Source organism: Mesoplodon mirus (assembly GCF_964341445.2).
Source record: "Mesoplodon mirus genome assembly, chromosome: X".
Classification (NCBI taxonomy): Eukaryota; Metazoa; Chordata; class Mammalia; order Artiodactyla; family Ziphiidae; genus Mesoplodon; species Mesoplodon mirus.
In genome coordinates, this window is record NC_138981.1 from 91,459,727 (window position 1) to 91,484,089 (window position 24,363).

At 43.1% G+C, this 24,363-nt stretch overlaps 1 long non-coding RNA gene across 1 annotated transcript; it reads left to right on the forward strand.

Annotated features, from left to right (window-relative positions):
* The first annotated feature begins 121 nt into the window (after positions 1 to 121).
* LOC309796815 lies at positions 122 to 24,363 on the forward strand. Its single transcript, XR_014292509.1, has 3 exons — positions 122 to 605; positions 13,245 to 13,359; positions 24,206 to 24,363. It is a non-coding gene; the product is annotated as an uncharacterized lncRNA (long non-coding RNA).

Sequence of the window (24,363 nt, forward strand, 5' to 3'; positions counted from 1 at the left end):
GAAGGAGCAGAGGGCTGGGCGGCACACAGGCTGCGGTAGGAGGCGGGACCATGCATCTCGTTGAAAGGCTCCCGGCGCCTGCCTGATTGGCGAAGCTCGCTTGCCATCGGGGTGGGCGGAGCCAGTTGTGCGCCGGGCCTCAGGCCCGCCCAGCGGCTGCCAGAAGTGCGTCAGACCCCGCGCTGTGTGCAGCGGCTGGGTTCGTGGTCGGGGTGCTGCGTGGAGTGAAGTTGCTGGGCTGCTGCTCTTCTTGCCGCTCCCTGGCTCAGGGCCGCTGGTCGACCCGCACCCTCCGCGCTCCCCTTGGCCTCGATGTTGTCACCTTACAGGCGGCTCTTTGCAGAAGCACGACCTCCTCGCCCCGCTCCTCTTGGTTATCCCGCGCCCCCCCTCGTCTATCGGCCTCCCGCTCTGCAGCGGTCTCCAGGGTTCTCGGACGGTCGGAGCTATGGCGTCCCGACATGCGGCGGGCCCCTGTGCGCCTACTCCTCATCAGGACCCGGCCCTTGGCGGGCGACGACCCCAATCCCAGGTGGAAATTGCACTTTGGCTTCTGACCTCTCCTCGCCTGATGTTCCTGACGTCGTTCTAGACTTCTTTGATTGGTGAGCGGGGTCGCCAGGCTGCCATGAGCTGGGCGGGCAGAGGGTGAGTGGGCGACCTCTTAGAAGGAGACGGCTGGAGCAGACGTGGGTCTGGGCTTTTGAACCGCTGCCCACGCGCGCTGCCTGCTGGCCAGTCCGTAGAGGAGTTGGTGGTGGGGCTGGGCACGTGCAGCTGCGATGGAGCCCCCTTGTTTCAGCCCCTGTGTTGCTGTGGTACCTAATAGCGCTGAAATGGCGGGGGTCGGGGAGCTACCGCCCCAGGGTCCACCCCTCCATCTCCAGGGACTGAGTTCTCCTCAGCCAGGTATACTGGCCCCTGTGTGTGTGTGTGCGCGGGGGGAGGGGGTGATGGTGCGGTGAGGGCTAAAGTTAGTATTCCGTGCTGAGTTGACGGCTGGTAAAACTGGGAGGGCCTCGAACGGCCTAATCCCAGATTCCGCTCCCCACTCTGCTCCGCCAGATAGGGTCCTCTAGCAACAACCCTTCTTATTAAATGCACCGGATGCTTTCCTGCTTCTTACCCCTGAATAGACCAGGGTTCAAACCCGTGTCCCCTCCATTGGCAGGCGGATTCTTTTTTTTTTTTTTTTTCGGATCGCGGGCCTCTCACTGTTGTGGCCTCTCCCGTTGCGGAGCACAGGCTCCGGACGTGCAGGCTCAGCGGCCATGGCTCACGGACCCAGCCGCTCTGCGGCATGTGGGATCTTCCCGGACTTGGGCACAAAGCTGTGTCCCCTGCATCGGCAGGCGGACTCTCAACCACTGGGCCACCAGGGAAGCCCAGGACATTCTTGCAGGTTGCCATTGCCACAGTGCTGTCACAACATACTCATTACATTTATATGCAAACAATCACACATTCACTTACCCATATTGTCACAAACAGGAATGAACTCACGTAGGCACGTCAAAACAAACATGCTCACACCTCCCAAGAAGCTCACAAGTTATCTCAAACTCAGAAAAAAGTACACTCACACACATACTTCCATACATTCCCTTATACATGTATACTTACATTCACATATCACACAAAAACACACGTACACAATCATCACATAGGAATATGCTGACATGCACTCAGATGCTCACCAATTCACTCATACAGATGAGTACACACAAAATATTCACTTAAACATACAGACTCCTTCACAATAAGGCACTCTCAGCCGTGGAAAGGCTTGCATATACCCAGTAACGTACACTCACCTAGTAACAAGACGCTTTCACACATGAACTCCTAAGAACATGCTGATGAATTCCCTCATACGTAAACACTCTCAGATGCACACATACACACATTCACTGCACATAAACCTACTCAAGCAGAACTGACACATTCACTGCACATAAACCTACTCAAGCAGTCATTCAACCACATGAGCATGCTGACAGTTTCATGCACATAGAGACCTATATTCATTTCCCAACACACTCATTCACTTTTCATGCACCTGAACATGCTCACAATCAGGAACCTACATATACACTTGCACATAAACATGATCACATTCGTCACGAAGCCCCAGCATTCACTCACATAAACTCACAAACATACTCCCATGCTCACATTCCACTCATACAGTGTACTCACACTTTAACAAGCTCACATAAATAAACACAATAAACCCTCACACCTACATGAATATGCTATCATTCATGAACATGCTCACAAATTCACATGCACACACAAATGCTTTTTCAATAAATTCAAACATTTCAAATATAATCACACTTGAAGACGTGTAAAAGTTCATATACTCATGCTCACAATGTGCATGCTCACCTATAGACACACAATTGCGTTAACACACGTAGTGTTGACTCATCCAAATGTACATACTGACTAAAAACTCAATACTACTCATTCACATTCGCACCATATGCTCGCACGTTTACTCAGGTATGCTCACAACTTCACTCATTTCCATGAGCGTGGTCAGACATTGACTCCCTCACTTGAACATGCTCACAATTTCACTGATGTACATACTCAGAGCTGCTCATACAAACACACTGATACATTCACTCCATAAAAATGAGCTGACACCTTCACTCAGTCGCATACCATGATTACCGTTTCTCTCACAGGGATACCCAAAAATATACTCTCCAGTGCTCCCATTTAGCTACCCACATTAACATGCTCACCATCAGGAACATGCTCACGTACGCCCTTGCACACAAATATGCTCGTGCTCACCACAAAGCTCACGCATTCATTAATCCATACGCTCACATGAACTCAAGTCATGCGCTCACATTTCACCCACACAGTATACATGCATGAATATGAGCATAAAATACATTCATACACGCCCGTGAACATGCTTTCATCCAAGCATACAGTCACAAGGTAATGCATACACATGAACACCAAGAAACCTTTACTTGACCACTCAAATATTCTTCCGTGAGCATACTCCAAGACACGTACAAATTCACATAATCACTTTCAAAAATGTGCATCCTCACATATACGCACAGGATCACACACTGACTGACCAACATTAAGATGAGTATAGTTCACTTCTTGCAGTGAACATCCTGACGAGTTCCTCACATATGTAAACATGCATACATTCGCACTCACACACACAATTCCCTTCACTCACACAATCATGCCGACAACTCAGTGAGTCACAGAAGTATTACCACACATTCACACAGATGAATATGATGAAAAATTCATTCATACGCCATACATATTAGGTTTAGAGTTCCACAATCACACATTCACTTTCAATTTTATGCAAATTCTCATTGTCTCAAACGGAAACATGCTTATACATTCACTTGCACAGAAATCTTCTTACAGTCACCAAGAATCTCACAAATTCTTACAACACGTAAAACACTTTCCCTTACAACACACTTTCACACATGACCTTACTCAGATGTACTCCCACATAAACAAGATAAAAAAGAAACCCACCATATAGTCACTACACAGAAACATGCTAATGTGTCTGTACATGCTCACCATCCATACATACAATGAGTGCAATGAAACATCACTTGAAAAATGCTTGCTCACAATGAAGGGGCATGAGCAGGCTCACACATACACTTACACAGAGACATACATATATACACACACTCACACATTCATCACTCAGCAAAAAGTTTAAGCATTCAAGCATCGAAATATGCCCACAGAGTCACTCATATTTAAAGACATGCATTCACACACGTGGACTGACACATTCAGTCACACAACGTGGTGACATTCACTCAGCCACGTGACCATGCCCACATTCATTCACACAGAGGCTCCCACTGAGACATTCACTTACACATGCAGATTAACATTGAGAAGATCAGGATCATGCTTGTAAGAACCCTCACACAAAAACATGCTCACATCCACTATGAAACATACAGTTTAAAACACACATATGTCAAATTTCCAATGCCATCCTAACACACTGTCACATGTATAAGTTTACACATTCATTCTCACGAGTGTACATGCTTACATATGTTCACACGCTCAAACATTCCCTCAGTCCTGTTAACATGCTTATAGTTCACTCACTCAAATGCACATACAAACTGGCTCACACACATACCCATACTAACATATGCACACTCAGATCCTCAAACATTCCCACAAAGTAGCTCGTACCACACTCGCATAAGCATAATCACATACTCACTTATACACACGAAAGTGATTACAAATTCCCTCACATTCTAGACACATTCATTGCATGTATATGCACACACTCACACATTCACTTTTCCACGCAAATTATCATTGTCACAAACACAGCATGCTTACAGACTCACTTGCTCAAGAACATACACTAAGAATCTCACCCATTCGCTCAGTTACATAAAATCACATTCACTCACACATGCTCTCAGAGTAGGTTATTCAAATATAGTTGTACGTTATCAAGATCACATGAGAACCACCTGCTCATACCTGCTAATATGCTAATAGGATTGCACATGCTAACAAATGGACGCGTAGAGATGGGAACACAAATATTCACTTTGTAAACACAAATTTACACTTAAGAACACAATCACCCATGAGCAGGCTCTCACTTAAACCGTCATAGAAGACATGCTTGCGTACATAAACATGCTCACACAGTCACTCACAAAACACACTCAAATACTCATTCAAATATGCCCACAAAGTTGCTCACATTCAAAGACATAGAAACATTCATGCATACCGACACATTCACTCCTTCGCACAAACCTACTCAAACGGTCACTCAATCACATGAGCGTACCCACAAATTCATTCACACGGGGACTCAAAGATACATACTAAGATGCTCCCACTAACACATTCACTTATACATGCTCATTAATATTGTGAAAATCAGGAACATGCTCCCATGGACACTTACACATAAGTGTGCTCACTTCTAGGTGAAGGTCCAGTAGTCACTCACAGAAGAAAATACACTCACATGCACTTACACTCATGTTTGTATTTCACTCGCAGAAATACACTGAACGATTCAAGTCACGGTAATAAACTATACATATTCACTAACTCAGAGAAACATGATAACAGCTGTACACATGGTCACAAATTTAAACATACAGTTGAACACACAAACATGTCAGCATACACAGATGTACAGGTTCACATATTCACTCTAAAGAAGATAAATGCTCGCATAGAAGCACGTGGTTACACATTCACTCACATTACCTCATGCATTCACTATGCAAATGCATATAGTGACAACTTGCCCACATCCATACACATGGTAACTAACGTGCATTCACACCCAAATGTTCATACTTTCACACACTCACAAAAAGTATCCCACACCTCACTCACTTTCATGAGCTGAATTACGTATTCATTCACTCATGAAAGTGATTACAAATTAACTCACTTGCAGATATGCTCATTGCAGTTATAAACACCCATTCACGCATGCACATTATTATTGTCACTAAGAGTAACAAGCTCATATATTCACTTGCACACAAATATGGTCACACCAAGCTCACAAATTCACTCAATTACACTACTTAAGAATAGTTGCATTCACCCACTCACATGCTCACAAATTACTTTATTCAAATATATTCACTCATTTATGAGATCACTTGAAAAACAAACTCACTGACTGAGAACTCAGCATTACACTAACCTACATTCACATGCTTATAAATTTATTTATACAGATGAGCACACATACATGTTCACTGTAAGTGTGCAGATTTACAGCCAGGAAATTACTCTTGCCCCTAAACCGTCTCACACATAGACTGTTGCACACAGATATCCTGACTTACATAGAGGTACACATTCACTCAGAAAGCACACCAAATATTCTCAAACTCAAACTCAAAAATAGACTCACATTCAAAAACACATGCATTTACACTCACACACTGACACATTCACTCTTTCACACAAACATGCTCCAACGTGCATTCAATCAAACGACCATGCTCACACATTCTCTCGAACTGGGATACGAATATATATAGTCAGATGCTCCCACTCACACCTTCACTTACACATGTCATTCACAGTCTTAACCTCCAAAATATGCTCACATGGATGCACGAACACAAACATGCTCACATCCACCTTGGAGCTCAAACATTTGCTCACAGAAGAAAATACACTCACATGTCCTTCCATGTACACACCCATAATTTACACGAATGCTCACACTACCTTAACTAGCTGAAAACAGTGAATCTGATACTTATTCCCTAACGTGCTAACATCCATACACATGGTCACAAATTAAAAGATGCACTTTAACACGCACAAACATGTACATCAACACAAATATTGTCTCAGATCTACATGTTCATATATTCAGTGTTGTGAGTGGACCAGCTCAGATATACGCATACTTTCAAACATTCATTCACTAATATTATCATGCTTAAAATTCACTACTCAGACACGTGAAGTGACAAATTTACTTACACATATACACATATACACATATATACCCCTTCAGACACTCAGGCATTCATATACCTACCCAAAATTTCCCACATCACCCTTGTGAGCAAATGCACACATTCACTTATACACACAAGAGTGATTACAAATTCACACACATTCCAGACATGCTCATTGTGTGTATATGCACAGTCCTACACATTCATTTACTCATGCAAATTTTTGGTCATAAATATTAACATAGTCACAAATATAATTGCACACAAACATGCTCACACTGACTTAGAAGCTCACAAATTCACTCATTTATATAAAAACGCTTACATTGACTCACACATATGGGCATGAATGACCTCATTCGAATATACAGCTGACCCTTGAACAACAAGAGTGTCACCTGTGTGGGTCCACTTATATGCGGATTTTTTTCAATAAATATACGGCTAGCCCTCTGTGTCAATGGGTTTTGCTTTCACAGATTTAACCAGCTGCATATCACATGCTATGTTTATGATCCACAGTCGGTTGAGTCCGCGAATGCAGACTACGGGGATAGAGAGGGCTGACTATGGGACTTGGACACTCTCAGATTTTGGTATCCTTGGTGGGTGCTGGAATGAGTCCCCCGTGAATAGTCTGCAACTACTGTAGTCACATATTAACAAGGTCACAAGAAAACATACTTGCTCATCCACTATACGTGAATATGCTTACATGATTCGCAGGCTTACAAGTTCATTTATACAGATGAGCATACAAAAGTGTTCACTTTAAGCGTGCCAATGTAGATGCAAGAGATCACTCTCACCCACGAACAGGCTCACCTACACACTGTCACAGACAGATGGGCTCACATACATACACTCACACATTCACTCACTGACAAAACACTTAAACACTCAGACATTCTCAAACTTGCCCACCAATTCACTCCCACTCACAGACACACATACATTTACACGTACATACTGACATTCACTCCTTCAGACGAACGTGCTCAAACACTCAATCACATGACCATGCCAAGAGATTCATTCACACAGGGACACAAATGCATACATCCAGGAGCTCCCACTCACACATTCACTTACACACGCACATGTTCACTCTTAAAATCAGGAACATGTTCACATAGGTATTCACATACAAACACGCTCACATCCTCCATGAAGCTCAGAATATCCACTCAGAGAAGCAAATACACTCACATGCACTTCCACTCATGTTTATTCAGGTTTCACTTACACAAATATACTCACCTGTGAACTAGCTCACCACAGTGAACCTGACACACGTTCACTTACTCATACAAACATGCTAACCCCCATGCATATGGCTGCAAAGTCAAGGGTACGCTTGAACATACATTTACAGCAGTCCTCAGAGACTGAAATACTAGCACACTTTGAGATTACAAGGCCGCACATTTACTCTCACAAATGCACAAGCTCATGTACATGCTCATTTGTTCACTCACATTATCATGCTTACAGATCACTCACTCAAACACATATACTGGCACATGTACTCACACATACTAACATACATTCACACTTGGTGTCTCACAGTTCACACTCACACAGTAGCCCCACCTCATTCAGATTATCATCATCAATCATGCACTTAAAACATAAACTTGGTTACAAGTTCACTCACACTCCAGGTACACTCATTTCATTTACACATGCACACACCCATTCCCTTACCCATATAAAATATCCTTGTCACCAACAGTAACATGCTTACATATTGAGTTGCACAGGAACACGCTCACAGTCAGCAAGAAGCTCATGATTTCATTCATTCACTTAAAAAAACATTACATGCATTCCCATATACATGCTCCCTTTTTCAAATATATTCACACATAAACAAGAACACACAAAAAACACATTTACCCCCAACGACTCAGAATTATGCTAATCTGCCTTCACGTGCTTACAAATTCATTCGTACAAGTGAACACACTTAAATACTAATTTTAAACACAAATTTGCACCTACGAAAACACTCACCCATGGACATGTTCACACTTATGTCACACAGAGATATGCTTACATACAGTCACATGTTTGCACACTCCCTAAACATGCTCAGAATTGCCTACAAATTGAAATTTAAAAACACGTACATTCACATGCATCCACTTACGCTTTCACGGCTTCACATAAACATGCTGATATATTCAGTTAATTTCATGACCATACTCATAAGTTTACTCACATGGGGACCCGAGTATAAACACTCAGGTGCTTCCCAATGCTGTTACTCACACTTTCACTTGCACATGCACATTCTTGAAATCAGGAACATGCTTACGTATAGATGTACACACAGATATGCTCACATCCACCGTATAGCTCCAACATAAGCTCACAGAAGAAATGCGCTCATATGGACTCACATTCTCACATTCTCTCACATGAATATGCAGACACAGTACCTAGCTCAGCAATGATCCGGACACATTCTCTCACTCACAGGAACATAGTAACATCAGCATTGTCAATAAAAAAGTATGCCATATGGAGTTTAAGGCATGGAAGGCTTTTTTCAGGACCATTGTAATAGGGGCCAGGGACTATTGCCATAGGGAAAATAAACTCAACTCCACATACAAGACAGACAGATGACAGTTTATGGCCAACAGGGAGGGTGAGGGAGTTAGTGAACGGCAGATTACTGAGGGGAACTTAGGTATTGTGTTGGTTAATTTTAGGTGTCTATTTGATTTGAGTAAAAGATGCCCAGATTGTTGGTGAAACATTTCTTGGTGTGTCTGTGAGCAGGATTCCGGAAGAGATTAGCATGTGAACTGGCAGACTTAGTAAAGAAAATTGCCTTCATCAATGCAAGTGGGCATTATCACAATCTCTTGAGGGCCTGAATAGAACTAAAAGGCAGTGGAAGGATGAGTTTTCTCTTTGCTTGAGCTGGGACATCCATATTATTCTGCTCTTAGACATCACTACTCCTAGTCTGGGACCTTTGGACTTGGACCAGGATTTGCAGCATCAGTCCCCTGATTTTTGGGCCTTCAGTCTTGATCTGGGACTTTCCTGTTTGTCAGGCCTTCAGACTTAGAGTGGTTTATACCACTGGCTTTCTTGGTTTCCCAGCTTACAGACAGCAGATTGTAGGACTTCTCAGCCTCCATAATCTCATGAGCCAATTACTATAATAAATCTCCTCATCTATATCTATATCTATATCAACATCTATATCTCTATACAACAGAGAAATAGCATTAATATAAAGATATATCTATAAATATACAGATATTAGATATCTGACATAGCTATCTAGATATATATACCTACCATTGATATTGATCTGTAGATATAGATAGATAAGCTATCTATATGCCTATCTGTTTCTTACTGGTCCTGTTTCTATGGAGAACCCTGACTAACACAAGGATGAAGGGAGGCTGGGGGGGTGGAACTTGATTAGACCTCAAGAGGAGGGATGAAGAACTTAGATACAAAGGAGGGGGGGATTCTTGCTAAACTGGCCTAGGAGGATTTTTGCTAAAACTGGGCTTGGCAGGCCAAAGATAGGATCAAGCTTGAGGCCTAGTGAAGAAGAGGACTCAGAATGGCCTCAAGTTTGGTTAAGAAGGGAGTTACTTTGAGTTCCCCTTCTTGTGCAAGGCAAGAAGAGGCATTCTTTTTTCCTGTGAACAATATAAGTCCATTTCTCATTCAGTCACCTTTTGTTCATTAAGGAACAACTGAGCCATCTGCTGATGTTTGGTAGTAGAGGATATTTGCTGGATCATGCCAGGAATGAGGCATTTAATGAGGAGGATTTCTAAGAAAAGGAAAAGAAAGATTAATGTTTGTAGTGGACTATTTGAAGCCAGCTTCTGAGTCCAGAAGGACAGCCCATTGAAGATGCTGGGCTTGAAGCATGTTTAGATGGTGGAGTGAGGATGGCAGTGGCAATCTGATGGATTTCCTAGTTTGCAGTGGATGTTTTCTGATGGCCTAGACATCAGTTAGGTTTGGGTAAGATCATCCACAGTCATGATTATTTCGTGGAGCAGAGCATGGGAGATAAAGTGAATTTCCCGAGTGGCCCACACGGCAGCAGTTCCAGGCATGAGGATCATACATGATCTGCTGCAGGGAAGAGTCCTTTGAAGTTTACATCAAGTTGTCCAACTTCAGCTCACAGGGCTTCTTTAGATCCTGTGAAACAAAGCCAGTTAGAAGAAAACCTAAGGATCCAGTAAGAATCTGGGTGGTCAGCTTTGAGTTCTCTGCAATGTCAAATCAGGAGGGTTGGAGAAAAATTGGAAACATTAGTTTGAAGAGTTGTAGCCAGATGTTGAAGGAAATTGGAAGAATTGAGAATTTGGTAAGGACTGACAAAATGTGTGAGATAGCAGGAGCTAGTCCAATTTACATGTAGGTAACACAACCACGTAGTTTACAAAGAAGTGCAAATTAGCTGAAAGATAATGAACGGGACCAGAATCTCATCCCTCACGAGGGTGTGTTTTGTATTGAAATATAAAATTTCACTCAACCGTCACTTCCTTTTTTTTTTTTTTTTCTTTTGCGGTACGTGGGCCTCTCACTGTTGTGGCCTCTGCTGTTGCGGAGCACAGGCTCCGGGCCACTCCGCGGCATGTGGGTTCCTCCCGGACCAGGGCACGAACCCGTGTCCCCTGCATCAGCAGGCAGACTCTCAATCACTGCACCACCAGGGAAGCCCCGTCACCTCCCTTTTGATCAAAGATAATCAAAGTAAGATTATTCTTGCTTATAGAGTGTCTGGTCTTATTAGATTTGGCTTGCTTATTTGCACAATTGCAGCAAGAATGATAATTGACCACATAGGCCATTTTTAGTTTACTCTGCTGGAACTTTTCATAAGGAGTCTCACTCCGATTGGACTTTTAAAAGCCTCTCAAAGCTAGGAATCCAAGCCCAAATCTCACCACCACAATTCCCCTGCAGTACCTATAGATCTGGGTAAATTAATCTCTTCTTGAAGGCCCCCAAAATATCCTAAGTTTCCTAGGCCTGCCATGAGGTGACCTCTCCCACTCACCTATAAGGCTGAGAAAGCTGTGAACCAGGTGCCAGGCCCATTTTCCCAAGAAGACTTCGTAAGCATTGGCTCCATAAAGTCACCTTTAGTTCCTTAAAACTATCTGGTCATATCTGATTATATATATTGTTCTCAACTATGAGAGTCTGGGACTTCCCTGGTGGTCCAGTGGCTAAGACTGTGTGCTCTGAATGCAGGGGGCCCGGGTTTGATCCCTGGTCAGGGAACTAGATCCCACATGCCACAACTACGAGTTTGCATGCCACAACTAAGGATCCCACATGCCGCGACTAAAAGACCCCACATGCCACAGCTGAAGTTCCCGCATGCCGCAACGAAGATCCCTCGTGCCGCAACTAAGACCTGGTGCAGCCAAGTCAATCAATCCATCACTATTTTTAAAAACACTGTATTCTTTCAAAACATGATAGTCCACTCAGAGCTTTGGTCATATTGTCAAATCAATTATGTTCTGTTCCCAGGAGGAAGGATTCTTATTGAACCTAAGCAGTTCATTGTATTACTGTGAAAATAAGAATACTTAGTAAGAATATTCAAATTCTAGAGTGATCAGGCAGGCAAAAAAAGATAAATACTTCATTTCTGCTTACAGAAGTATGATCTACTAAACTGTTATGAATTGTAGATAGCTGAAGTTAGAAAAGTAGGCAGTTCTTTATATCCAGAAAACAGAACATTAAAGCATCAGCAGTAGTCCAAGCAAAAGCCATAATCGTCCTTGACCAATTCATTCAGCCCTATGTAATTCTTGTTCTGCTTGATCTTGGGTTAGCCATCTCATGAACTTATCAGCTTCTCCGGGAGAATTGTGGAAATCCTGACTCAGGCCGGTGGTACGGTCTCAAAGTTATTTAAGCAATGCCATTAGGAGTTCTGTGCCTCAAGAGTACCTGGCATAGTCCTTTCTGTGGGACTCCAAGATAGTCCCATTTTGTTGAAGATAATTACTGTGGCCTGTAGCTGATTGCAAGAGCTTTCAGGGAGGTATCAAACTAAAACAAGTGTGGATGACAAAAGAGTGAAAATGGCCATGGTAAAAGACGTGATGAAAGTTCATTATAAAAATGATGCAATTGCCAAGGACATTTGGTTGTTTCTGTGGCATACAACATTTTAAGACACTAACTGGCATGACAGCTGATAACATTATGCTGATGTTGTCTAATTCTAAGGCAAAGCAGCACCAAGATACGTCATGGACAGCAAGGGCACTGACATTTATAGGAATTAATACCATTTCTGAAGTATTTGTATTAATAACATTTTACACATAGAAATATAAACTAGAGAAGGTTAAGCATCCCTTCATATTTGGCAGTGTTTCCTGTGCAACTCAACTTATCAAATAAACCTACTTATTGTAACATCTCTCATTTACAAGGTGAAAGAACAAACTCTGGATTTTCCGCAGGCCCTCTGGGAAATATCAGTGTCAGTATGAGATCAAGCAGATTTCATTTAGGATTTGAATTTGGAAAGACCAAATATCACTAGTTGTGAGGAATGGCAAAAGATTTGTACACTTGGCTAAATAGAATCATGGGTCACTAAGAAACTATTTGGCCACCTATTTAACCAGAGTACTAATATAAGATTTCAAAAGTAGATATTGGAAGTAATGTGATTAAAAAGAGCCTTCTCTCTTTTAGAAGTAAGAAGACTCATTTATCTTACAAATAAAGGACATGATAAATCAACAAGAAGCACAGGAAATTATTCTGATAAGACACAGAATCTCTGCTTTCTATGGAGATTACTTAGAAGGTAAGGAAAAACCTATTATCATCTCTTATTAAGAGCAAACCTAAGAGGGTTTTGTCTTAGCAACTTTCAAATATACAATATAGTAGTATTAACTGTAGTCATCACGCTGTACATTACATCCCCATGACATTTATTTTATAACTAAGAGTTTGTACCTTTTTTATGGCTTCATAGCTGCGTTTCATTTTTTAATATATTTTTATTGAAGTGCAGTTGATTTACAATGTTATGTTAGTTTCTGGTGTACAGCAAAGGGATTCAGTTATATATATAAATATATATATACATATATACATATATATATATATACACAAAGACACACATTCTTTTGCATATTCTTTTCCATTATGGTTAACAACAGGATATTGAATATAGCTTCCTGTGCTATGCAGTAGGACCTTGTTGTTTACATATTTTATGTATAGTAGTTTATATCTGCAAATCCCAAACTCCTAATTTATCCCTTCCCCACCCCCTTTCCCCTTTGGTAACCATATGTTTGTTTTCTATGTCTGTGAGTCTGTTTCTGTTTTGTAAATATCAATAAGTTCATTTGTATCATTTTGTATTAGATTCCACATGTAAGTGATATCATATGATACTTGTCTTTCTCTGTCTGACATACTTCACTTAGTATAATAATCTCTAGGTCCAACGATGTTGCTGCAAATGGCATTATTTCATTATTCTTTATGGCTGAGTGGTATTCCATTGTATATATGTACCACGTTTTCTTTATCCATTCATCTGTCGATAGACATTTAGGTTTCTTCCGTGTCTTGGCTGTCGTAAATAGTGCTGCTGTGAACATTGCAGTGCATTTATCTTTTTGAATTAGAGTTTTCTCTGGATATATGCCCAGGAGTGGAATTGCTGGATCATATGGCAACTCTAGTTTTAGGTTTTGAAGGAACCTCCACACTGTTTTCCATAGTGGCTGCACCAATTTAATTTCCCACCAACAGCGTAGAAGGGTTCCTTTTGCTCCTCACTTTCTCCAGCATTTAGTGTTCGTAAACGTTTTTTTAAATTTTATTTTATTTTCTTTCTTTATTTGGCTGTGCTGGTTCTTAGTTGGGGCACGTGGGATCTTTGTTGCCCCGTGCAGGATCTTCATTGCACGTGGGATCTTTTAGTTGTTGCATGCAGGATCTTTAGTCGTGGCATGTGGGATCTTTGGTTGTGACATGTGGGATCTTTTAGTTGTGGCATGTGGGCTCTAACTTGTGGCATGCGGGGTCCTTTGGTTGTGGCATGTGGGATCTAGTTCCTCGATGAGGGTTTGAACCTGGGCTCCCTGCATTGGGAGTGTGGAGTCTAAACCATTGGACCACCAAGGGAAGTCCCTGTTTGTAAACTTTTTGATGATGGCCATTCTGACCGGTGTGAGGTGAGACCTCATTATAGTTTTGATTTGCATTTCTCTAATAATTAGTGATGTTGAGCATTGAAGAAGATGTCTTCTAATCCTAGTTTTTTTGAGAGCTTTTATCATGGAAGTTTCTTGAATTATGCTAAAGGCTTTATAAATGTCTCTTAAGATGATCATGAGGATTTTTCTGGTATTCTGTTAGATAGAGTACACTTTGAGTACTTTTTTTAATATAAATTTATTTATTTTTATTTTTCTCTGCGTTGGGTCTTCATTGCTGTGCGTGGGCTTTCTCTAGTTGCGCTGAGCGGGGGCTATTCTTCATTGCAGTACGCGGGCTTCTCCTTGCAGTGGCTTCTCTTGTTGCAGAGCACAGGCTCTAGGCGTGCCGGCTTCAGTAGTTGTGGCACGTTGGCTCAGTATTTGTGGCTCAAGGACTCTAGAGCGCAGGCTCAGTAGTTGTGACACACGGGCTTAGTTGCTCCGGGGCATGTGGGATCTTCCCGGACCAGGGCTCGGACCCGTGTACCCTGCATTGGCGGGTGGATTGTTAACCACTTCTCCAGCAGGGAAGTCCCTACACTGTGATTTCTTTTCTTTCTTTCTTTCTTTCTTTCTTTCTTTCTTTCTTTATTTATTTATTTATTTTTTGCTGCTGTTGCATCTTCGTTGCTGCATGCGGGCTTTCTCTAGTTGCAGTGACTGCAGGCTACTCTTCGTTGCGGTGTGCGGTCTTCTCATTGCGGTGGCCTCTCTTGTTGCGAAGCATGGGCTCTAGGCACGCAGGCTTCAGTAGTTGTGGCACATGGGCTCTAGAGCGCAGGCTCAGTAGTTGTGGCACATGGGCTTAGTTGCTCCGTGGCATGTGGGATCTTCCCAGACCAGGGCTCGAACCTGTGCCCCCTTCATTTTTGGGTGGATTCTTAACCACTGCTCCACCAGGGAAGTCCCTACACTGTGATTTCTTAATGTTAAATCAACATTATATTCCTGGGATACAAATCCAAATCAACATTATATTCCTGGGATAAAAATCCTTTGGTCAGGGCATACAATCTTTGTGTATGTTCTTGGACTGCTACAGGCATTATACCCAAGGAGTCTAGGTCGTTTACAGGGAGAGTCCAAAACGGGTTCCAAACAGGCAAGTACAAACAGGCAAGAAACTCATACAATATGGAAGATTCTCTTCTATCATTATACACAATCATGCATGAAGTGAATCTTTTTTTAGAATGAGAAAAAGTTCATAATGAAAAAAGATAACAACTACCATGAACAAAAATTACAAAATATCACACACACACACACACACAAACACACAATGCCACATATGGCATGATTCCATTTCTATGAAATGTCCAGATTAGGCAAATCCATAGTGGCAGAAAGGAGATTAGTGGTTGCCAGTGTTTGAGGATAGGAGGGAATGGGGTATGACCGCTTCCTGGGTATAGGGTTTCTTTTTGAGTTGATGAAGATGCTCTGAAACTAGATAGGGGTGATGGTTGCACAGCATTGTGAATGTACTAAAAGAACGGATTTGTACATTTTATTTTTAAAACTTTTTATTTGATTTGTCCATTTTAAAGTGACTAAAATCATTAATTTTATGTTATTTTATTTTCACTTTAGTTTAAAAATAATAAAGGAAGAAATGTGCAACCCCGTCTTAACAGAGAAGAGGCTTCTTGTAAAAAAAAAAAAAAAAAAAGCCTGAGTTGGGACGTTAAGGATGATTAGGGCTTAGAAAGTCAGTTTTGGCCAAAGCTATGCATAAGGTCTAGTTAGAGGAATGAAGATGGGCAAAGATCCATTAGAAGAAAGACAACATAGCATATTTGAAGGAGTAAAAGATGATCTGTGCAGCTACAGCAGTGAGCATGGAATGTGTTCATTTTGTGATGTATCCAGACATTAATTTGCACTTACTCTGTGCCAAGCTCGATATCAAGTAGGCCTTGTAAAGTATTAGCTCATTAAATCTGTACAGCAATCCGGTGAGGTTGGGACTATTTTTCACCTCATTTACTGATGGAGAAATTGAGAATTATTATAGAAGACAGGATTTGAGATATTAACTCCTGAGCCCAAGATCTCACAGCCTGTAAGTGAACTGGAACTTTTATCCAGGCAGTCTGGTTTGAGAGCTCACACCCTTTAAGTGCCACAGCTGCCCAAAGACACCAGGTCCTGCCTCTGCAGGGCAGCTCAGCTCATGAGTTTAAAGACACAGGGGATTGGAAAGTGTTTCTGTGTAGAGTTTATGTTTACAGTTTGCCTAAAGTTCAACTGAAATAATCTTTACCCATACACTCACACACACCCACTCAACCCTCCCGATACATTTCTGAGTCATACAAGGTTTTTGCTTTTACATAGTGTTTGCACAGATTTTACCTTTAGACCTCCCAATTCTTCCCAAATCTTAAGGGTATTTTGAAATCCTTCAGGTAGAAACACTGCCTCACCTGAGAGTGGTGTTCCATCAGGGGCGCAGGCAGAGGTGTTGAGTATATCTGAGGCTAGGATATTAAACCAACATATGGGGAAGGAAGCTTTTTTCCTAATCTCTGAGTTTCCTAGGTGGCCATGGGAGAAAGAAGAGAAGTCATTATGTGAAATTTTCTACATCAAAATTAATGATATATGTAAATTTCATTAAAATCTGTCAGTGGTTCCCTATTTACTATCTAAACATGAGTACACTTCCTAACAAAGGTCTTAAATTTTGTTTTTGTGTTTTTGGAAGTGGGTGTTACTGATGTTATAGTCACTTCTGTGTTTATTTTGTGTCAGAAGGCACACTGTTTGCATTCTTTGTCAGGATGTATAAGAGGAAGTAGATGCGAGGTAAGTAAAATTTGTTTAATATCTGAGCTCAAAATTCTATAACCTGTTCTAAGTTTCTGGGTCTCTGTCAACCCTATTTTGCCTTTCCAGCTGGCTCACTATTAAGCTGTGCCTGTAGAGATTTCCTGAGAGAGACAAGACTTCTGAAGGAAGGAGAATCTACCATGTCTTGTCTCTGTTCCTGTTCCTCTCTGTATCACCCCCAAACACAAGAATAGTCTTGCAAATGAACTTTTATTACTTTATTTATTTTGTTTTTATTTATTTATTATTTTTGGCCGTGTCAGGTCTTCGTTGCTGCGCATGGGCTTTCTCTAGGTGCGGCGAGCGGGGACTACTCTTCGTTGTGATGTGCGGGCTTCTCATTACGGTGGCTTCTCTTGTGCAGCACGGCCTCTAGACTTGTGGGCTTCAGTAGTTGTAGCACGCGGGCTCAGAAGTTGCAGCTCACAGGCTCTAGAGCACAGGCTCAGTAGTTGTGGCTCACAGGCTAAGTTGCTCCGCAGCGTGTGGGATCTTCGCGGACCAGGGCTTGAACCCATGTTCACTGCGTTGGCAGGTGGATTCTTAATCACTGTGCCACAGGGAGGCCCTCTGATGAATTTTTAAGAAGAATTCTTTGATATGTCTTTTATATAATTGTGATATGTTCTTTATCCTTTCATCTGCCCAGAACACTTAGCTTGTCTCCATTCCTTGGCTCTTGTGAATAATGCTGCAGTGAGCATAAGGGAGCAGAGCAGAAATCACCTCCTTTGGATCTGTTTTCAGGAGTGGGATTGCTGGCTGATCTGATAGTTCTACTTTCAGTCTTTTGAGGAACCTCCATGCAGTTGTCCACAGTGGCTGCACCATTTTACTTTCCCACCAACAGGGCACCAGGGTTCCCTTTTTACCACACTCTTGCCAACACATGCTGTCTCTTGTCCTTTTGATAATAGCCATCCTAATAGGTGTGATGTCTTAATTGCAGCTTTGATTTGCATTTCCCTGATGGTTAGTGATGTTGAACACCTCTTCATATACCTATTTGCCAGGTGTATGTCTTCTTTGGGAAAATGTTTATTCGAACCGTGTGCCCTTTTATTAATTATTGGTTGATGGGTTTTTTTTATTTTTTATTTTTTTTGCTGTTGAGTTGATTGAATTCCTTTTATATTTTGCATATTATCCCCTCAACAGATAACATGATTTGCAAATATTTTCTTCTGCTTCATAGGTCAGTTGCCTTTTCTTTTTGTTGATTGTTTCCTTTGCTGTGCAGAAGCTTTTGAGTTTGATGTAGTCCACTTGTTTATTTTTGATTTTGTTGCCTTTGTTTTGGTGTCATTTCAAAAAAATATCATTGCCATAACCTATGTCAGGGAGCTTACCCCTGTGTCTTCCTCTAGGAGTTTCACAGATTCAGGCCTTACGTTTAAGTCTTTAATCCATTTTGAGTTCATTTTGGGGTATGGTGTAAGATAAGGCTCCAGTATAGTATCTTTGCACGTGGATATGCAGTGTTCCCAGCAGCATTTATTGAAGAGACTATCCTGTCCTCATTGTGTGTTCTTGGAGTTCTTGTCAAATAGTTGAACATATATGTGTGGGTTTATTTCTGGGCTCTATATTTTGATCCATTGGTCTATATATATATATATATATCTGTTCTTATGCCACTACCATACTGTTTTCATTACTATACCTTTGTCATATAATGAAATCAGGAACCATGATGCCTCCAGGTTTGTTATTTGTGGGGTGGTTCATCAAAGGGTACAAATGATCAGTTATAAGATGAATACATTCTAGGGATCTAATGCACAGCATGAAGATTTAATTTAAGATATTGTATGGTATGCTGGAGACTTGCTGAGAGAGTAGATCTTAGTTTTATCCCACGCACCACCCCAAAAAACCTTTAGCTATGTGAGGTTATAGATGCATAAATTAGTTTGACTGTGGTAATCATTTAACAATGTGTACGTACATCAAGCATCACATTGTTCCCCTTCAATATACAAATTTTATTTGTAAATTATACTTCCATATAGTTGGAGGGGATGGGAGGAATGTGTATCCTGTTCACATGGAAACAATTAATTACTATAAACTGTCAGAGGTGAAGCACAGTATTTGGGTTACTAGAAAAATACACTTTTAGTCAGCTGTCTTCAATAAACTCAATGAGCGAAAGGAAACAGTGATCAAAGAACTAGGAAACAATGAGAAAGATGTATCCCAAAGAGATAGAAATTATAAATAGGGACAAAGTAAAAGCTCTTCAGCTGAAAAGCACAGTAAGTGAAATGAAAAATTAATAAAAGATGTCCAACAGCAAATTTGAACAGGAGAAAAAGAATCAGCAAAGTTTAAAAGGTTAGTTGAAATATCCAGTCTCTGGAAAGGAAAAGAGGAGCAGAAAAAGCAAAGAATGAAGAATAATGAGCAAATCCTATGAGACTTATATGCATCAGCAAGCTTATCAATGTACACATAATGACAGTGGCAGAGGCAGAGGAGAGAGAGAAAGGGGCAGGAAATCTTTAAAGAAATGATGCCTGAAAACCTCCAAACTCGGAGGAAAGACATGAATCTACACACCCAGTAACTTCTACAAACTCCAAGCAGGATAAAATCAGAGATCCCCACCTAGGCACATCATGATCAAATTATCAAAAGTCAAAGACAAAGAGTGAACCTTGAAAACAGCAATAGAAACAACTCCTCATATACAAGTAATCGTCGGTAAGATTTGTGCCCATTCCTCTACAGAAACCACAGAGGACAGGTGGCATTGGAATGGCATATTAAAAGCGTAGAACAAATGAACAAAAATACCCTTTCAACCAAGAATTCTATATGTGGGGGAAATGAAGGAGAGTTAAAGACATTCCAAGACCAAAAATAACTGAGAGAGTACATAGCTAGTAAGCTTGCCCTATGGAAAGTACTGAAAGGAGTCCTTCAGGCTGAATTGAAATAATGCTGGGCACGTATTGGAAGCAATATGAAGAAATAAACCACAAAGGCCAAGGTAACTACACAGGTAAACGCAGAAGCCAGTATTGCTGCACTTTTGGTTTATGTCTCCTCTTTTTGTTCTCATATATGATTTAAAATACAAATGTATAAAGCATTAACTATAAATCTCTGTTTATGGGCACCAAATATACAAACATGCCGTGTGTCACCATAATTAAATAAAGAAATGTGGCAGAGCTAGGGAAAAGCAGAGGTTTTGAATACTATGGCAACTATCTCCGTATTAATACAAACTTGATTATTATAAAGCTAAGATACTAATTGTAACTCCCAGTGTAACCACCGACACTACCCCACAAAAAGCTCCAGCACTAAAAAAAAACTTAAAAAGTACAGCAAAAGGAGTGATAAAGGATCACTTTGTACACTATAAAAAGTAATTAATAACAGAAAGTAGAGTAATTGAGGAGTGAAGGAACAAAAAAGACTGACATGTGGAAAATAAATAGGAAAATGTCAGGAAAACTCTTTCCTTGTCAGTAATCAATACAATAACCATAGATAAAACTGTTCAACGAAAAGACAGCACCAGTGAGTGAACTTCAGGCAGTCACCTTAGCGCTGGATGCTCTGGCCAACAGTTAGCACCATCTGCACATTTTCATAGACAATCAGGCCGTTGTCGTCGGTCTGGCTGTCTGGTCCGGCCCATGGCGGCAGCGACGTTTCCTTGTGTAAAACTGTCCCCTTTGGGGTAAAGAGCCTTGGGAATCTCTTGGCCCACAGACTCCCAACTTATAAAGCCAGGTCACACGTGTCTCTACATATACTAAAGCCACTATGCAGGGCTTCGCCAAGACCCTCCTTATGGGCTTTGGAATTCCGGGCTTTATTGATGGTGACCGAGGCATGCATTTTACTTCTCAGGATACACCACGCTGGGCTCTTGAACAGCCTTCAGTGGACCTTTTGCCTCCCTACCTGGCCTTAGGCTGCAGGACTCAGAGTTCCAGAGTGGCTTACTTCCACAAGTTCAGATTCCATTACAGAAAAATGCCACGTTTCTGTCGCCTGTCACACGCCAGAGGTGAATTATCGTATAGGGTCTGACTGCATCCTTTGATATTTGACTGCTGAGGGATTTTAAACGTCAACCCTCCCTCTTCCCCAATGCCCCACCCTCCACTCTCTCCTTTGGCACGGTTGTAGGGTGGAGGGCAGGAGGAGTGGGCATCAAACGACACTAGCTACTGCCAGCACAAGGGAACTGTCATGCTGGCCCCATCCACTAGTCACAGTAGAACTCCCAAAGCAATTTCTTCCTTTCCTGACTCTCTGAAGTCTATTTTGGAGCAGCTTGAAAAGGCTGCCCTGCTCTCCCCCCAGAAGCCTCCTCACGTAAGGAATACACTTTGCATCGCGTCTCGGTAGTGTGTGTGTGTGTGGTGTCACCAGTCTTGATTGACCGTTGAACCCAACTTGGGATAGGAGGAGTCCATAGTGACTCAGGGTGGCAACAACAGCTCTTCTCCTCAGCCTTCCCAGGAGCACACTGCAGAATGTGTGCTTCCCATATGTGAAGCGTTAGGATGTGTCAAATTAGATGTCCTGGATCCCAAGGCAGTGTGCTTACTGGAAGTAAGGGACATAGCTTATGTTCTCCTGAACGTGAAGTTACAGCTGACACCCAGTCTAGCTTCTATGCCCATCAACAGTAGTAACTGGGATTAGCATAAAATAGTTGTTGATTTCTTCCTCGTTTTCAGCATTCGTTACCCTTGACCACTCGGCTAAGTGGGGCTGAGTACAACAAAAAGTCTCGGACTGTTGACCGAGAAATGACTCTAGGAAGCCTGTGCTGTTAAGGTCTGCCATGCTGTATTAGTCTGCTCAGGCTGCCCTAATAAAATGCCATAGGCTGGGCGGCTTAAACAAGACAGTTATTTATTTCCTAGAGTTCTGGAGGCTAGGAAGCCCAAAGTCAGGGTGTCAGGATGGTGGAGTTCTTGGTGAGGGCCCTCGTTTTGGCTTGAAGATAGCCACCTTCTTCCTGTGGCTTCACGTTGGGATGGTGGGAGGAGAGTACCATCTATGGTCTCTTCCTGTAAGGGCAATAATCCCAATGTGTGGACCCCAGCCTCCTGACCTTACCAAAACTGAATGACCTACCAAAGACCCAGTCTCCAAATACCATCTCCTGGGGGTGGGCTGGGGCTGGGGATGGGCTTCTCGTATGAATTTGGGAGGCAAGGGGTGTGCACAATCCAGTGCAGAGCAGGTGCTCAGCCCAGTCTTTAAAAGAAATCTCTCTCTCTCTCTCTCTCTGTCTCTCTTCCCTCTCTCTCTCTGTCTTCATTTCTTGGAGGCTGCAACGGAATTGGGGAGCCCTGATGAAACACTCTCCAGCTCCTGTCTTTACTGCTTCTTCCACTCTCCATTCTCACTGCATCCATATCGACTCTGTATGTCCTTTTCTAAGGAGCCTTAACAGCGTTAAAACCTCCAAATTCGCTTGCTGTCTCCTGTGGGAGGTTTTAAGCGTTGCTTAGATTTGATCTATACAACTTCTCTCTCTCTCTCGGTTTTGAACTAAGTGTGTCTGTATCAGCGTGAGCTGCCCCAGGGTGGCAATTGGGGAAAACATGCAGGTTCCCATACCCCAGGGCGCCGCCTTTAGGGGTATTGTAGTTTTGCTCTTGCAGTTGTGGAATGAAAAGAAGGGATTCCTGTGCGCTCACAGAGGCTGAGGGTGAGCTGGCCCTTTAAGGCCTCCAGGGAAAGTGAAGACCTTGATCACTCATTGGACGGTGGTGCTGTCAATCCTTGGCTGCTGGCAAATGAGCTTAGAGTCGGCGCTGGAGGAAGTGGCCCTTCGTTGACCCTTGTAAGGTCCGCCTCCCATCACCAGCCAATCAAGCTCTTTCCCGCCTTGTGCGCAGCAGCCGCGGCCCAGTCTCGGTGGGGCGCTCGGCGGGCAGGCCGTCTGCACTTCCCGTAGCGGGGCTCGCAGAGGAATCTTCTCCGACTCTGGTGCCCTGGGCAGGCGGCTTCTCCGCAGCCCCCACCCCGTCCCGGTGGCCCAGATGCCAACAGCGTCCCCTCCCTCAGCGGCACTCAGCGCAGCGGCCGCCATCTTCCCCACGGTCGTCACTGCAGCCCGATCCGTGTCTGGCGTGTCCCTCCAGCCATGTCTGCCACCGAGGAGCGTGGGCCGATCCCAGGTGGCCAGGATAGAGCTGGTGGCAGGGCGGGTGGTGACCCCAGTCCCCTCGGGGTCCGTGCCTCCCCTTCTGGAGGAATGGATGGAGTCGAGGGGGCCGCGGCCCTTCTGGCTTCCCTGGGGCTCTCCAGAGCCCTTCACGGGGAGGATGGTGGGCAGGAGGCCGCCCAGGCCGCAGTGGCAGAAGACTGGGATGCAGAGATGGTGGAGGAGGAGGCGGAAGAGTTTGAATTAGACACCGAGGACCGGGAGGAGGCTGAGTACCAGTCAGAAGAGGGGGAGGAAACTGAGGAAGAGGTCGAGGAGGAGGAAGAGACAGAAGAGGAGGACGAGCATGGGCAGCTAGGCGCGGGAGTGGTCGCAGGCCGCGGGGCGCCCGCGGTGCAGTTTCATTCCCTGCTCCAGGATGTGGCCCATTGTCTTCTGCACCGCAGCCACTACAAGGACCGTGTCCTGGTCGGGCCCCACGCCAGCCACGTGATGGTCAGGCGCCGCTCCCGACGGCCCTCGGACCCTGCAGAGGCTGCCGCGCTTCCTCACGGGCAGGAAGACCTGGGAGAGGCAGATGAGGTCTGGGGGGGGCGAGTACCAG